The sequence below is a fragment of the Macaca nemestrina genome, chromosome 2 (genome assembly GCF_043159975.1).
Source record: "Macaca nemestrina isolate mMacNem1 chromosome 2, mMacNem.hap1, whole genome shotgun sequence".
NCBI classification, from domain to species: Eukaryota; Metazoa; Chordata; class Mammalia; order Primates; family Cercopithecidae; genus Macaca; species Macaca nemestrina.
In genome coordinates, this window is record NC_092126.1 from 193921042 (window position 1) to 193938596 (window position 17555).

A 17555-nucleotide genomic window follows, 5' to 3' on the forward strand; every position below is an offset into this window, starting at 1 on the left:
GGACAAATGGGTGTATTCAAGTTCATAAGAAGACATTTTAATTCATTTTTTCAAAACCTGAAGTCCAGTGCTGGCTAAACGCATCCACAGCTGGATTGGGTGCACACTTTGTGCTCAAGTTTAAGTTATTGCAGCTCAGGGTGTGGCCCACACAGGAGCTTCAATAGTTCCATCTTGGAACTTGTTAGAAATACTGAATTTTAGAGCACGCCCACGTGCACTTAACCATACTATGCATTTTAACAAGATCCTGGGTAACACATATGTGCATTAAGCCCTGAACAACGCGTCTGAGAGCTGTCACAAATTTAATTTCTAATCCACATGTTGAATTTATTAGTAAAAATAAATGCTATACAAGGATTTATAGAGAGCTTTATCTCGAATTCTGAATGAAAGGAGACCAGAAAATGAAAATTTCTAATAGCCTGCTTTCCTGAAGCAATGTCCTGTTTTGTATTTTTGCAGATTACTCTGTGTGTGTATATAATTCTGCATTATTTTTTGGTTTGCTTCTTTTTTCTTTTAGTTAAATTAACTTTAACCCAGTACTTTATTGTAATGTTTCCTTTTATAAAGTTTTTGATATAAGGGATAAAAAGATGACTAACACAAAGTCTGCATCTTCAAGTTTACAAAATATCTGCAGGAGACTGAATAAACAGCAATTCAAAACAAATATATAGTTGTTTTCCAGTATATCAGGTAGCAGAAATTATGATATTAAAAGAAAGAAAAAGGAAAAACTATAGTAGACATGTTCTGGTAAGCCAGAATGCCTTTGTTGAGGAAAACACCACTTTCGATAAATGAAGTTATGATGAGGCTGTCAATTATATCCTCCTGAGTGTAAGACACAGGCAGGAAAACCAAAGAACCATATCCTCCACGGTGCTTGTGCTAAACCTCGGAAAGGGCTTCAGGAGAGTTTTCAAAAATTTTTTGTTGTTATTATTATTATTATTTAGAGACAGGGTCTCACTCTGTTGCCCAGGCTGAAGTGCAGTGGTGCATTTATAGCTCACTGCAGCCGCAAGCTCCTGGCCTCCATTGATCTTCCTGCCACAGCCTCCCAAGTAGCTGGGACTACAGGTGCACACCACTGTGCCTGGCTAATTTCTTTCTTTATTTATTTTTTTCTGGAGATAGAGTCTCACTACATTGCCCAAGCTGGTCTCAATCTCCTGGCATTAAGTGATTCTCCTGCCTCAGTCTCTCAAAGCACTGGGATTAGAGGTGGGTGCTACCATGTACAGGTTGATCCAATAGAGTTTGTGTGCTATAAGAAACTTCTGTGCTATAAGAACACTAACAGAAATCAAAGTTTTTGTTTTGTTCTGTTTTGTTTTTTACTGGAAATTTCAGAAAGATGTTAATCAAGAACACACACACGTAAACAAACATATGCATACATATATATCCAATATATTTATAAAGGAATTGGTAGATGGATACATAGAAGGTAAGTAGACTAGATAGATAGATAGATAGATAGATAGATAGATAGATAGATAGATAATCTTATAAATATGTTGTATTAGTTTGCTAGGGCTGCCATAACAAAGGAGTACACACTGGGTGGCTTATAAAAGTAAATGTATTGCCTTAGAGTTCTAGAGATTAGACGTCCTAGATCAAGGTATCAGGCAAAGTTAGTTCCTTCTGAATGGAGTGAAGAAAAACCTGTTTCCTGTCTCTCTTTTGGCCTCTGGTGGTTTCCTGGCAGTATTTGACATTCCTTGGATTATAGATCTCTTCCTTCATCTTCACATGGCATTCTCCCTGGGTTTATGTCTTGGTGTCCAAATTTCCCTTTTGTGGAAGAATATTGATCATGTTGAATTAGATGCCCACTGTACTTTTGAACGGTTGCTTCCTGTGTGAATGTAATGTGCTCTGTCTCTTCCTACTTGTATCCAAACCACATATCTTAACTAAATCAATCACTCTAAATTGAAATTCTCATCTGTTCATGGCTCAGCTCAAGAATTTTCAATGAATCCCCATTGCCTAATAAAGTAAATCCAAACCAAACACATACAAATTAGAGATATACAATATGGCATCAATTAGTGTGTTCAATCTGGTCTTCCAATTCATTTAACTCCAGTATGATCTTACCTTCACTAATTACATCTGCAATTACACTGTTTCCAAATAAAGCCACTTTCTGAGGTACTAGGGATTAGGACTTGAACATATGAATTTTAGAGGACACAATTTAACTCAAAACATGTATATATATACACATATAAACACACACAGATATATATATCTATATAGACATATATGTGTGTATATATACATATGTATATGGCTCTGAAAAGAAATGTATACAAATAATTGTTGCTACAAGTATTTATTTGTAATAATGAAAATATGCATCTACATATACATGAATAAAAGTTCACATAATAAAGCCAATTAGAAACACAAAGATATGTGGAGAAACAATTCTAATGATATCATTTGAGACAGAAACATTACATTCCCTGTTTCCTCATGGTAATTTGACTACGATTTCTGTGACGTATAACTAGAAGATCAATGACTATTATGAGAACTAACATTTACTGAGAACCCTTTAATAAGAATATGCCGTGGCCTCTCTTAAATGTATTACTTAATTTAATCCTTAGAATTCCTCTACAACATGCATATTATTACTTAATTTAATCAAAAAGAAAACCAAAGCTGAAAACTCAAATAAGTGAAAATAATTATTCACATCTGGGTTTAAATCTGATCGCTTTTTGAGTTATCCATATCTGTATCATCTTGAAGAGCACACATAAAAACCAACATTTGCTACTAAGGATCCAAAGAAGGGTAGAGAAATACAGCTAGCTAAAAGTTTAGAAAAGGCCTCATGGAGATGGCTTGAATCTAAGTGGGGAGAAAGTGGCAGAATTTCAAAACACCTAGAATATTTCAGGAAAATGGGATTGCATGATAAATGGTTTGACAGTCCTAAAATCTGGACATATTTAGAAGTAGTGTAATGATGTTTGAATAGGATATGGGAGATAGAATTGGAAGACCAGACTAGATAGACTAATTGATACCATGTTGTGTATCTCTAATTCCTATGTGCTCAGTTTGAATTTAATTTATTAGGCAATGGGGATTCATTGAAAATCCTTGATCTGACTCATGAGCTGATGAGAATTTCAGTATAGAGTGACTGATTTAGTAAAGATATTTGTTTTGGATACAAGTAGGAAGAGATAGAGCACAGTACACTCACATAAGAAGCAATTCTAATAGTCTGAATATTTTTCTTGAATGTATATTAAATTTTTTCTTGAATGTATTTATTAATTTATAGTTGTTATTATCACTATTATTACTTCGGAGACGGAATCTCACCCTGTCACCCAGACTGGAGTGCAACGGTACGATCTCAGCTCACTGCAACCTCCGCCTCTCAGGTTTAAGTGATTCTCCTGCCTCAGCCTCCTGAGTAGTTGGGATTACCAGTGCACGACACCATGCCTGGATACTTTTTTGTATATTTAGTAGAGACGGGGTTTCACCATGTTGGCCAGGCTGGTCTCAAACTCCTGACCTCATGATCTGCCCGCCTCAACCTCCCAAAGTGCTGGGATTACAGGCATGAGCCACTGCGCCCGGCCTTTCTTAAATATTTTAAAGCTATATAAGCTCTTAACAAGCTATAATAATTTCTAGGTAAATTGATTTATGAGAGTTTTATTTATTTAACTTTTATTATTTATAATTTTTAAAATATCAAAAATGTTCAAACCACAGTAAAGAAACTGAAATAATTAAACTAAAAAACAAGAATTAAAAAAGTTAGGATCATAGCTTTTTGTAAAAACAGAAAACATGTAATTTTTACCTGATACTTCATTCACTCCACTGTAGGAAGTATGAGAAGTATCAGAAGATCAAAGCTCCAAGATGTGACAGGGAACGGAGTAGGGAAAACAGAGCTTAAATTAGGATAGTGACGAAAAGAATACAAAAAAAAAAAGAGGAACTTTTGGAGCAAAATTCAGGAGGCTTCTGCTCCATGAGGAAGACAAACTCACGCAGCGGTTCTCAAAAGGAGGTCCTTGGACCAGCTGCAACAGCATTTAAGTGAGAAATTGTTGGACATGCGTGCTATTGAATTCTATCTCAAACCTACTAAGAAACTTGGGGAATGGGGCCCAAGAAACTGTGTTTTAACAATCACCTTTCTGGTGATTCTGATGCCTTTTAGAGTTTGAGAGTTACTAGTCTGCTGGGTTTGGGTTTGAATGTATGATTCTTTCACTAACTGTGTGCTTTTAGGCAGGTCATTAATATTAGGTAAGCTTCAAATTCTCCATCTGTACAAGAATTCTCACTCAACGTGGTGATGTGAGGACTTTAACAAATCGTACGTGCAAAGTTTTAGTACAGTGCCTACCAGATAGGAAACACCTAACAATGATGGCTTTTTTATTAAGAAGTGATGTTTACGTTAAGATGGCTCAAATTAAAAAATTACCAGTGTGTGCCTGGTGTGGTGGCTCATGCCTGTAATTCCAGCACTTTGGGAGGCCGAGGCGGGTGGATCACAAGGTCAGGAGTTCGAGACCAGCCTGGCCAACATGATGAAACCGCATCTCTACTAAAAATACGAAAAATAGTTGGGCGTGGTGGCAGGCGCCTGTAGTCCAGCTACTCGGATTCAAGAGGCCGAATCAGGAGAATCACTTGAACCTGGGAAGTAGAGATTGCAGTAAGCCAAGAGCACACCACTGCACTCCAGCCTGGGTGACACAGTGAGACTATCTCAAAAAAAAACAATAACCAAGGTGGATTCCTGGTTCTCATTTTGTGTTATTAGAAACTTGGTGGTTTTAGCAAAGCATGCCAAAATGAAATAGGATACTCCAAAATAAAGCATAAGAATTCTTATAATTTTTTGATTCCTGGTCTCAGTAACAGTGTGACCTTGGGCCACTTTGTTAACTGATTTAATTCCCAATTTTTTCAACCATAAAATGCTAGGAATTAACTTAATGATGTCTAAGATTTTTTCCAACTCTACAATTCATGATTATCTTTCATTTATCACTAAAGCTATCAATCAATTAACAATTAAGTTTAAAGTATTGTGGTCAATGATGTAGAGAATACAAGAATTATAAAATACATGACCCAAGTTGTCACAATTAGACTTGGATTATGCACACAAAAAATTCACCAACCTTAAAGGCAGCATGTGGTGTTTCAAGGGAGTGACAAAAAACAGGCATGGGGAAAAAGAACAATTAGAGGCTATTCAATTTTAAATTCATGGGCACTAACATTAAGTGGGTTGTTATTCCTACACAGAATTTTTACATTTCTCTAGGACATTTTACTATTGCCTCAATGACTCTCTGGATCTTCTACTCACTATCGAACCTCTATCACTTATTTTATTCTTTCCTGGCTGACAATCATGCTTCTTAATTTCGCTGAGAAAAGGGTACACTCAGATAAACTTCTGCAAGCTTTCATCAATGTACCTGCGGAGCCTTCTACCCATGTATGCTGCCTTCCCTTCTGTTAAAATCATGGCCTAAATGAACCCTGCATACTTTTTCCTAAGCCCTGTGTTCCTCTTACGCACTAGTTCCCATCCCCTCTTCCGTACTCAATGACATCATTCCAATAATGGTAACTTTTTACTATGACATTTTCTCCCTCTGCTGGATATACCCATTCAGCATACAACCATGTTCCTCTTTTTTCTCTGTTGATAAATACCTCTCTTGACCTATTTTTCTCTCCAGTGAACACCCAGTGCCTCTGCTCCCATTTACTGCAAATGCCTCAAAATAATTACCTAATCAACCCGTCTTCAGTTTATCCACTCCCATTCTCTTCGGCTCACTCCAGTCAGGGATGCGGTGCCCATAGATCCACTGAGCTGCTCTTGTCAAGGCCATCAGTGGCTTTCAGATTGATAAATCCGATGGTCAATTCACAGTCCACATCTTACGTTTGACATCATCCATCACTCCCTTATGTTTGAAACACTTTCTTCATTTGGCTTTTTAAACTAGTGACTCCCGATTTTCCTTCTAAGTTACCGGTTGCCCTTTTTTCTCTGTCAACAAATATCTCTCTTGACCTATTTTTCCCTGTTTGCTGGATTAGCTTCATTTTGTAAGTCTCCTAAAACTGTGGTGTTTCAGTACTTGTACAGCTTCTCTATTGAAAATCACTCCCTAGGTGATGCCGTATACTCCCATAAATTTAAACTCCATCTATATTCTGATTCTTTCCAAATTTATATCTCCAGTAATGACCCATTCCCTGAACTCCCGACTTATATATTCAACATCTTCATTTGGATATTTAAAAAATATCGTAAAACAAATTTAAATTGTAAAAAGCTCTTGACCATTCTCCTCTGACAAATATGCTTCTCCTACAGTCTTCTCCTTCTCAGAAAAGAAACAATCACTATGTTCCTATTACTTAAGCTAAAAACCTTGGGGTCCTTTTATATTCCTCTTACTCACTCTCATACAACAGCCAAGCCATTAACTAATCCTGTCAATGTTACTTTAGAAATATACCTAGAAGTGTTCCATATTTTACTTGTCCACTGCTGCTGCCTTTATCTAGGATGCTATCACCTGTCATCTGCTTATTTCAGTCACCTTTTTATTGGTCTTCCTACCTCTACTCTCTGTTTAAATCCCTCCTATGGCTCCCCACCTTGTCACAGTAAAAGCCAGCAACATACATAATTATCCTAATATTCTCATTCTTTGCTACCCAAAGTGTGACTCCCCAAACAACAATGTGAATGCCGCATTGTTAAACATGCAGAATCTCAGGCACATCCCAGACCTTCTGAATTTAAATCTGCATTTTTAAAGATTTCCAAGTTAGGCCAGGTGCGCTTGCTCACCCCTGTAATCCCAGTACTTCGGGAGGCCAAGGCAGGTGGATCATGAGGTCAGGAGTTGGAGACCAGCCTGACCAACATGGTGAAACCCCGTCTCTACCAAAAATACAAAAATTAGCTGTGCGTGGTGGCATGAGCCTGTAATTCCAGCTACTCAGGAGGCTAAGGCAGGAGAATTGCTTGAACCCGGGAGGTGGAGCTTGCAGTGAGCTGATATCGTGTCATTGCACTCCAGCTTGGGCAACAGAGCGAGACTCTGTCTCAAAAAAAAAAAAAAAAAAAAGATTTTCAGGTTATTTATATGCACATTGGCATTTGGGTAATACTGTCGTAAATAATCTTTCCACCACTCTTCACTCTGGCTTCATTTTCCATTTCTTTCCCCCATCACACATTCTGTTCCAGACACTAATCTCTTTGCTATTCCACGACCATGTTAAGAACTATATATTTGTTGTTGGCATAGAAGTGAGCATCTCAGTCCAAAAGGCAAGGAGGAAGTGAATCCTGCCAACAATTACTACAAGTGAGAGTAGAAGCAGATTGTTTCCAAGTCACGCATTGAGATGACTGTACCTGATCAAACCTCTTAATTTTAGCTTTGTCTGATACTGTGAATTACAGGACCCAGCTAAGGTGAGCCTAAAATTTTTAATCCAAATCACTTCATATCATGTGTATGCATTGTTTTAAGTCATTGAGTTTTGGGGTAATTTGTTATGATGCCAGGTAACTAATGCAGATATCACATGCTAACCCCTGCTTCTGGAAGGCTCATGGCCCAACCAATTAATATCATTTTTTCATTATTTAATAAGAGCATGGTGTAAAGGAAGCATCCACTGCCTCTCCTGGCTCTCAAGATACTAATCCTTCAATTGGGTCAATGAGACTGACATCTTAAGTCATTAAAAATAAGTTTAGTTGGCCGGGCACGGGGGCTCATGCCTGTAATCCCAGCACTTTGGGAGGCCAAGGTGGGTGGATCACGAGGTCAGGAGATCAAGACCATCCTGGCTAACATGGTGAAACTGCGTCTCTACTAAAAATACAAAAAAAAAAAAAAAAAATTGCCGCGCGTAGTGGCGGGCGCCTGTAGTCCCAGCTACTCGGGAGGCTGAGGCAGGAGAATGGTGTGAACCTGGGAGACGGAGCTTGCAGTGAGCCGAGATCGCAGCACTGCCCTCCAGCCTGGGCGACAGACTGAGACTCTGTCTAAAAAAAAAAAAAAAATTAAGTTTAGTCAATAGATTAACATAACCAAGTGCTAAGAATATGTATTGTAAACCAAGAATGTAGTCAGAGTTTGGAAAGCAAGAATAAAGAGGTTTGGGAAATATATCCTACATTAGCATGACCTGAATTAGTGAGATTATATAGAAATTTATATAACCTCCGAAGAAGATAAAACAATCAAAAATATTTTATTGTAATCTCTTTTCAGTTTCTTTGTTATATCAGAAATCATGATTTGTCTTTTTACATCTGTCTCTTTGAGTCTTATTGGAGCAGTCTTTATTTACTTCTTAAAAATTATTTCTATCATGCTTCTCTTTTGTAAAATTCCTTCTTGTTAACTGACCATGTCTTCATATTGCCCAGAGTATAAAATATACAAGTAAACCAACTGTTATAAAATCCTTTGGAGCTGGAAAAACTGAATGGGTGGAGTACCAATCCACAAAGACAACACTAATTTGCAACTTGCTTGCTTCCTTGTAATTGCTCTTGTTAAGTGACCTTTAATTTGACCTACAACATCAACAGACTCAAGAATAGCAATGGAATATTAATGCTGACATCCAGTTCAACATAAAATGTTTATTGAATTTTTCAGAATGTATCATATTAATTCTTATTTGAATTTTTGAAATAAATTAAATAATTCCATACTCAAGCTATGGCAGTTTATGCAAGATAAATTTTATTTATGTTGTAGCCCTGAGGAAATGTATTAAAAGAAATTGTTTCACACTTCATTGGTTAAAGTTGTTCAACCCATGAACCTTGACCTAGGTGGACCACATTCAGTACATTTTTGGGGGTGTGGAAAATGGGAGAAATGAATGTGTAATTTGAAGCCGATTTGAATCAATCCAGCAGCATACATTTTGTGCATCTAGTATGCAAATAACTGCTGCAAGAGTAGGGTTTACAAAGAAGTATATAATGTGGCCATTTAGAAGGCATCCTTCTTTTGAAAATTAACATTTATGGTGCTTTATAAATTTAAACAAAATACATATTCATTAAGTCCCAGGAAGAAAATAAATCACCTGTAATGATATCATTTAGATTAGAGTACTGGTTCTCAAACTTGAGTGTTCAACATAATCACCTGGAGGGCTCATGGGCTTATTAAAACTCAGATTGTTGGGCCCCACTCCCAGAGTTCCTGATTCAATAGAAATAATTTGTTTTTCTAACAAGTTCCCAGGTTATACTGATGCTGCATGTTTACACTTTGAGAACCACTGTTGTAGAAAAATCAGATTTAGCATGTTGGTATTCTCTTTGGAGGTATTTATTTTTTACTTTTTCTTTTCCTGATCACTTAAAATATTATATCTGTATACAAACACTCACACACTAACACATAGTTACACACACTTTCAGTATCCTTTGTAAATGCTGTTTTGAAACTAATTTTTCACTTAATATGATATCAAAAACCTTCCCCATGTCAGTACTTTGTATTTGCTTGTCTTTTAAAACACAATTATTATTAAAGCCTGTTCAAAAAGAGATTTTTATCTACTCACAACATTGGTCACAAAAGCGTTTCTCCTTACTTCCCCACTAGTGTAATGGGTAATAGAAAGATCTCAACCTCAGGAGGAAATTTTCAGAAGGCTTCACTTTTTGTGGCTCAGCAAAGAAGAGCTGCAGGCTGAGAGCGTAGCCTTCTCCCATATCCAGAACATTCACTTAACTGAACATCATGCTTTTTGGAGATAAACTATGTAGCCACAAAAAAATAACCACCTTAAAGAGCAGAATATGAGAATCCCAATTTAATTACACAGAATTTATAGAGAAAGATGAGGGGAAATGAAGAGGTTTCACAGAGGTCTAAGTGATGCCTATATAATGGCTATTGATTGCTTCCTTGCTCTTATTATCCTCACTTTTCACTAATCCTCTTCCACACACTTCCTCTCGCACAGATCTGGTTGTCCATTGTATAATGTGATACACCCTCTTCTCGCCATAGTTGACCAGTTACTGACCAAATGAAAACTAATTTGTAATTGGACTGAGCCAATGAAATCAAGACTCAAACCACGAGACACAAAGCATGAGTGCGTTCATAGCTAAGTTACACCAATGGCTGAACTCAAGACTGCAGAATCAGGATCTCCTTTGTCGTTTAAGAGAAGTCCTGTTGCCTTCATTGTTAAGCCTTTCCTTTAATTCCTTGAGATCTACAATCTCATAAATCTGCTTTCTCTTAAGGTGGTAACTTAACTACATTTCTGATTTTTGTAACTAAAGGTACCATAAGACAGTGATATTACAGCTCTCTGGGTTAGAGAAGGTAACACTAAGTGCTTCTTGATTTTAGAATATGTTTTTTTAATCGATTTCAAAACATGAGAGTTAGAACTTTTTGGGAAACAGAATTTAAGATAAAAATTCAAAAGCAATGCATATCTCAGTCATATTTTGTGGCTGTTTAAGTTTTCTATTCTATAAAATAATTAATTTAAGGGATGTCCTACATAAATATTTTGCTAAACAATAAGCATATTTAGTTATTGACTCAAAGTGAATAAACAAAATAAACTCTTAAGAAACAGAAGTGGTTTCATTAGAAAGCAATGACATTGAAATGGCCATTGTAATAAAAATGAAGTTAATCTCTTCTCTTAAGAGTCTGTGAAGTGTTCTAAATTCAGATAACTCTTTTTACAAAGTATTCATCATCCTGTTTTTGTTATTGCTTTAAAATAGAAATTTATTTTAAATGGTCTCAATTTCCATAGAAAAGGATATTATATTGTAAAAGTAATTTCTTCACCCAGCCTGGTTAACTTCTCTTTCTAAATAGAGCACTAGAGGAATTTACAAAAACACAAATCACCAAAATAATAACTTATTTCTTTCTTTTTACATGACATTAAATCCACTGTGGGAGGAAAAGAACAAAGGAGAAGTATTTTGATGAATCTGAATTTATGAGCAAAAATATAAAAACCAAAACGCCTATTTTGACAGATGATTCATTTTCATGAATATTACATGGCTTTCAAAAAAGCTAAATTCAAAAATGCATCAAAAGAAAAGATGTTAACACTCTTGTAATGTGTGTAAAACTAAGCCATCCAGGTGAAATCTCAGTAATGGAGAAAAACTTTCAGTAATTATTGAATTTCTTCTTAGATGGACTATAACATTAATCTACACAAATTTCTTTAATGTCATTCCTATAAAATTTCCTTTAGATTAAATATAATTGAATGGAGTTATATGCCCCACATAATAAATGATTTTAAACATTTAAGAGAGGCATATATAATCAGAGTTAAAGACGCCATAGCTTTAAACCATTATTTCAGTTACCACATTGCAGTTAAACATATTACTATTATTTCTTATTTCCTTTGCATTGCATTAAAACCTTTCTGGTTCCCAGGTGGGAGGGGGCGTGGGGAACCTTCAAGAACAAATTAAAATTGCTACGTAAATGAAGTAAATACTAATGACAACATTCAGCTGCTCAAAGACAAGAGGACAATTAAAACATCAAAATAGTGTCTACTTAAATATTATTTTAATAATCACCATTTATTTGACAAACTAGCATAACCTGTGTACTGCCTTGTGATAACGGTAAGACATTAAATAGAAAAAAAATGTGTCATATCAATGAAACTAATTGAAAGTGAAGAGATGGAAAATTTTAATTAACTTTGTGAACTGGCTTTGTCTCTGTCAATTACCTAAATTACACCATAGAAACATGGGCAAAAATCTGTATTCAAGTTTAGACCAAAGTGTTCTGAAACAGTTTTTTAATGGGCAAGATGTAAGTCATTTCAGTTGCACATAAAAGAAAGAAAGAAAATTAATAAAAATGCAGAATAAATGGAGGAAACATATGTGGGATACATGGAAATGATAGAAGGAGACTGAATCAAACCCAAAAAGGATCTAGTGATACATAAACACTAATCAACTGAGTGGCAAGTCAATTCCTTTCTTTTGTTGTCTAGAGAAATATGAATCACAGTTGATATGCAATTACTGAATGGATATCTACATGGCTTTGTAGTTTCATTTTTTAATAAGTGGGAGGGGTCACAAAAATATTTGACTAAAATTAGCAATCCCAATACATTTATAAAATACAATTGCATCTAAAATATTTTTTGTCTTTTGTTCTATGTGGGGATATAGTACAGATTATATTTAAGTGAATTTTTCTAAATGTCAATTTTAAAAAAGCATCATTTATAAAGTGTGTCTTCAAATATTAAAAATCGCAAAAACACTCTCCATGCAAAAAAATTTCACAAGTCTCTAAAAGAGATTAACTTTAGTGTGTATTGTAGTCTGAGGGTATAAGGGTTGTCCTCTATCTTAAATATTTTTTAAAACTTCCTTTATCTTAAAAATGTTTTAAAACTTCTAAGTATATTGCACAAATATATATGTTCCACAAAACTCCTGGCATCTAGTATAAATGAGACAACATTCTAGGTGTAAGAAAAAAAATACAATTAAAAACTTAAGCTAAAAGGAAGGCTCTGTGTTTATCTATATTTGAGGATTGCAAAATGGTTTCATTTTCCATGCTAAACTCAAATTATATACCATGGCTAAGTGGTATAAATTTGAATAAATATTACAAGTTTTGGCAAGAAAAAGTACATGACAAATTAATTATCTGTATCTTTCATGGGTGCTTGGTAAAGGGCAGTGTTTTGGGAATTTGGTCCCTCATCTTTCCCAACACTGATCTAATTAAATTCCTCTAATATTATAGATGATGAGACCAAAGCTTAACTTGTTGAAATGCCTAAGATTACAAATCCAAGTTATGTTCAAAGAATTGCTAGAATAGAGAGTTTTCAATTTCCATAGAAAATCAAATAATATATTATAAACAAAAACACCTTGTGTGTCTTTAGAAGACATGGGATGTTTTACCACAGGTCAAGGATATAAAGACAGTCCAAAGAATTCATTTATTTATTGCCCTGTGTTAATTAGTGACAAAATGGATTAGATAGATCAACAAGGCATACTGGCAGCTAATAAAAAAAGATATTAAAATGTTTTATTTCCCAGCTTTAAATCTGGCCTAGTTTTCGAGTATAAGTCAAAAATAGACCACCTCTATGCTGCGATTTGAGGAGTAACCAGAAGGACTACTATTCCAAATAACTTCCCTCTGCAATATGTCATCGTGCCTAAAATGTTATTCCTTTCTTTGGGTCCTCAAGATTTTTTTATGGTTTATTTACAGTGTTCCGTTTTAAAATGCAAATATACTTGAGAAACAACTTTCCTCTAAAATCAGTTGATACAGTGATGAGAAGTGGTGTGATTGTATGAAACCGTGAAAGCAAACTACCTGATTCACAGTTTTGTTCTATTGCTCCAGAATACTTCTTTTTAGAGAAAATCACCTTGTCAGAAACCTGAAGTCAGTTTCTGTGCTCCTAGTTGACTGTTGACCTCATTCATTAACTACTTACCAGTAAACCAAGTTTTGAGGATTTTCAGAATGTGCCTTTGAATAAATCATACGAACATAAAAATTTATTGTGGAATGATTATCTGGTATTTAACTGGATTGACATGTCTATAACAATTGTAAAGCTAAGCACCCAATCATCTAGGAAACAGGTCAGGGTGAAGTCAGTTGCTATGGAAGCTTATAGAAAACCTATATTCCAAAGAAGAAGAAAACTAAAAGGGGTATTTAGGTTTAACAATGAATGTAATTTTTATCCCAAGTGTTAACTGAAATGACAGGAAATGATCCACTAGAATCCAGGCTGGTCTTGAGGGCTTCCATTGACCAGGGAAGTCAACAACAAAAAATGTATTACTGCTTTAAATATTTTACTCTCCTAACGCATGAAGGCAGATTTAGTTCAAACATAATTCTAGAAGAGACACCATAGGGAGTATATCCAGGGTCAAGAATGCTGTTCCACTTTGAGAATTATTTTTCTATTAATAGCATATTTTCCTACACCCTCCCCAGAGTTCAACGTTTCAAAATAAAGTTTTTCTTTTGTTGTTTCTTTTATTTCTGAATATATTTTTAAGGCCAATAGGCAATATATCATTCTTAAAATAGAAAAAAACACTATATCCATATTGTAAGTATATTCTTTACATATTATATATTTTTACTTTAAAAAGTTTATTTCAACAAACATTTCATTATTTTATTTACAAGATTAATCTTAATAAAAAATTATCTTTGTACAAAAAATTTTTACAGAGCTTTAATCTCTAAGTAAATATAGCTTTAAAGTTATCTGAAAATCACCCAGTGACTTTAATATCGTTCTAGCATAACCACCTTACTACTAAGACCAGTAAAAGCAAATTTATATTTATTTTTAGGTAAAAAACAAAGTGAGAGAGGAAACTTTCTATTGTCTAAATACATGGTGTTTGCCTCAAAAATCTAATGTGTTTAAAATGTTTTATAGAAAATTGTATTTGGTAGCTAGATGTCTCTATAATTTTATTACTTTATTTGAAATAAAAAGTTGTTTAAAATGTAGCTTGTCTTTTAACTGTTTCACCAATTTTGTTATATTTCTGAAACTGACTTGTGATTTGAATGCCTTACTTGAAAAAATCTACAACTAAATGATATGAGGAAAGGTAGAATATCACTTATGAGATATAATTTTTATTTTTCATAAATTAAAATTTCAACTTAACTATTAAAAATGATGGCTGAGTATATTCCGTATGATACTTTCCAGATGAGAGAAAGTATCAGAAAAGAGAACAATGGGCTTGTAATCAACATTTTAAGAACTTTGATATAGTTATTCAACAATTAAGTTTAGTACACACTTCCAGAAAATGGAATGCTTAAAAAAAATGCTTCATTAGGAAAATTATTATACAATGGTGCCACTATTGATAGGGAGTCAGAAAAGGGTCTTTCTGGAAATATAAGTGACATTTTGAGCCTCCTGCCTTTGTTCAGGAAGCAAGGAATGACTGGACCACCTACAAAATAGCTGACACAAAATAATGAGCTGCAGTTTTGGCAATTCTTGAGACTTCAAAGTTATTAAAATACATACGACTGTACTTGAAGTTCTAGACATGAGCCGGAGTTACTTACTTCCACATCTAATTTTGGCTAAGGGCTTTCACGTTTAAGTTTGGTCGAAGGCATGATATCTGTGACCAAAGTGGTCATCCCATGAGGGTGAAATCTAGAAGGGTGATTGTAGCTCTGAGTGTCATTTCAAGAAGTGCTGGGGACGCTTTCGGCTCAGAACCTTCCTGCTGTGCCTCCCACTGCCCTGCAGCTATTGGGCAGTGAAGGTAACTGAGCAGAAAGTTCTCTTCTCTTTTATCATTTGTTTGTTCTGTTAAGTTTGTTTTGTATAGAAACACTGATTATTAGTTGCTATGGACTGAATTGTGCTCCTCCACCACTATTCATATGCTGAAGCCCTAACCCCCAATGTAGCTGTATTGGAAACAGGGCCTATAAAGAAGTATTAAGAATATAATGAGGTCACGAGGCACAGGGCCTAATCCAATAGGACTGGCATCCTTCTAAGAAGAGGAATGGATGCCAGACGTCTTTCTCTTTCTTCCTCTCTCTTTTCACACACACAGGAAAATCTATGTACAGGTACAGCAAGAAGGTGGCCATCTGTAAGCCTGGAAGACAGCCCTCACCAGACACCAATTCTGCTAAAACTTTGATCTTGAACTTCCAGACTCTAGAACTCTGAGAAAATAAGTTTGTACCAGCCTGTGATACTCTGTTTCGGTAGCCATAGCAGAGTAATGCATGGGTATACTCACTTGCTTTCCTTCAGTCTTAAATATCCAATAGTTAAATGCATGAACTAGCATACCTTGAATTTTTTTTTATATCCAGGAATTGAAAAATTCGTATGCTAAAGCCCTAATCCCCAATGTAGCTGTATTTGGAAAGAGAGTCTATAAAAACATATTAAGAATATAATGAGGGTAGGGCCCTAACATCTATGATTAAACAATGACCCCATATATAACAATTATCCTTAAAAGCTTAAATTATATATCACATTAGATTATAGTCAACAAATGATAGAAACCTTTATTCTCATAAAAACACAAAACACTACTGTGTAGCATTATGATATCATCAAGACACAACCAAAAACAGTATTGTCAGGTTTAGACAATGCTTATGGTATTGGGCTCCCCTCCTGCTTCAACATAGTTGATTCTACTGTATCTAAAGTATAGTCAACTCCCCTCCCCCATTATTTAAACTGAATAAACTATAATTTCAGTAAATCAAGCAAAGAGCTAATCAAGTTTTGATTTGCTAATTACCTCTCAATTTGATTAGAGCTGGCAGCTAATCATCTCTGGAAATTTAAAGTCAATCTTTCGCTCACATTTTCAAATGAAGACTTCAGTGTAAAACAAAATTGGGAATATAGTATAAAAGTTCTTTGTGTGATAACAAATAATTAATTTCTACTTGTCACTACAATTTTCACAATAAAAATTTTTTTCTAGGATGCTTCAACAAGTTGAATAATACATGCAGTACCCTATCATGTGCTGTAGAAAAATAAAACAAGCCAGTTTTATACCATTTTGTAAAGCAGCCGATGTTGAGCCAAGAAGTATACATGCTACACTAAACAAGCATGGTACAATTCAAAGTCACAATTTCATTTTTATGGTCAACAGTAGCTTGCAGAAGAAATATCTGCCAAGAAATTGAACCGTGAACAATCAATATTATAATGGTTTTCCCAATTAAACTCAATCTTTGACAACATATTTAAGAATTATTAATATACTTAAGACAATATCTCCTTGCAAAATTTGCCAAGGTAGGAAAAATAATGTCATAGTCACTTAAATTCAACAAGAGACGACATTGTGATGAAATCCTGTGAAAAAGAATGGGAGACAGATGAGTTGGTTTTAATTTCAGGGAAAAATGTCTTTCACATTTGTTTCCCAAATACTATATTTAAATTGTACCCGGTAACAAAGTTTATTCTATCTTTGTCATTTTCTTCTCCTATTACAATTATGCAACTTGAAACTTGCTTGACTGTACTGCACTGAATAATGAATCATCTTTTCTGTGAGATACTTCATTATTACCACTGCCTCATTAATAGCATTTCCAAGTGGGATAATCATAGGTAAAGTTACATAAAAGTTTGGATAATTATCTTGCAAAGTTAGGTTATCTGAGCAAATAACAGACACTTAATTTTTTCCTAAAAATTTTATCATCATAATTGATTAAATCTTAAATTTCTTTTCTCATTTCATGTAATTTCAATGAAAAGTGACAACAGCTTTTTTTTAAACTTTTTTTTTTTTTTTGAGGCGGAGTCTCGCTCTGTCGCCCAGGCTGGAGCGCAGTGGCGCGATCTCGGCTCACTGCAAGCTCCGCCCCCCGGGTTCCCGCCAT

General features: G+C 35.0%; 1 protein-coding gene and 1 long non-coding RNA gene across 4 annotated transcripts in view; both read right to left on the bottom strand.

Moving 5' to 3' along the window:
* Positions 1 to 17555, bottom strand: part of LOC105485513 (cell adhesion molecule 2) — a 1093059-nt gene that overhangs the window by 388056 nt on the left and 687448 nt on the right. The gene's annotated exons all lie outside the window — the stretch shown is intronic.
* LOC139361020 (uncharacterized) overlaps positions 453 to 17555 on the bottom strand; it is a 133413-nt gene continuing 116310 nt past the window's right edge. The window contains exon 2 of the long non-coding RNA XR_011618596.1: positions 453 to 17019. This is a non-coding gene — a long non-coding RNA (uncharacterized lncRNA). The remainder of the gene's footprint in view (positions 17020 to 17555) is intronic.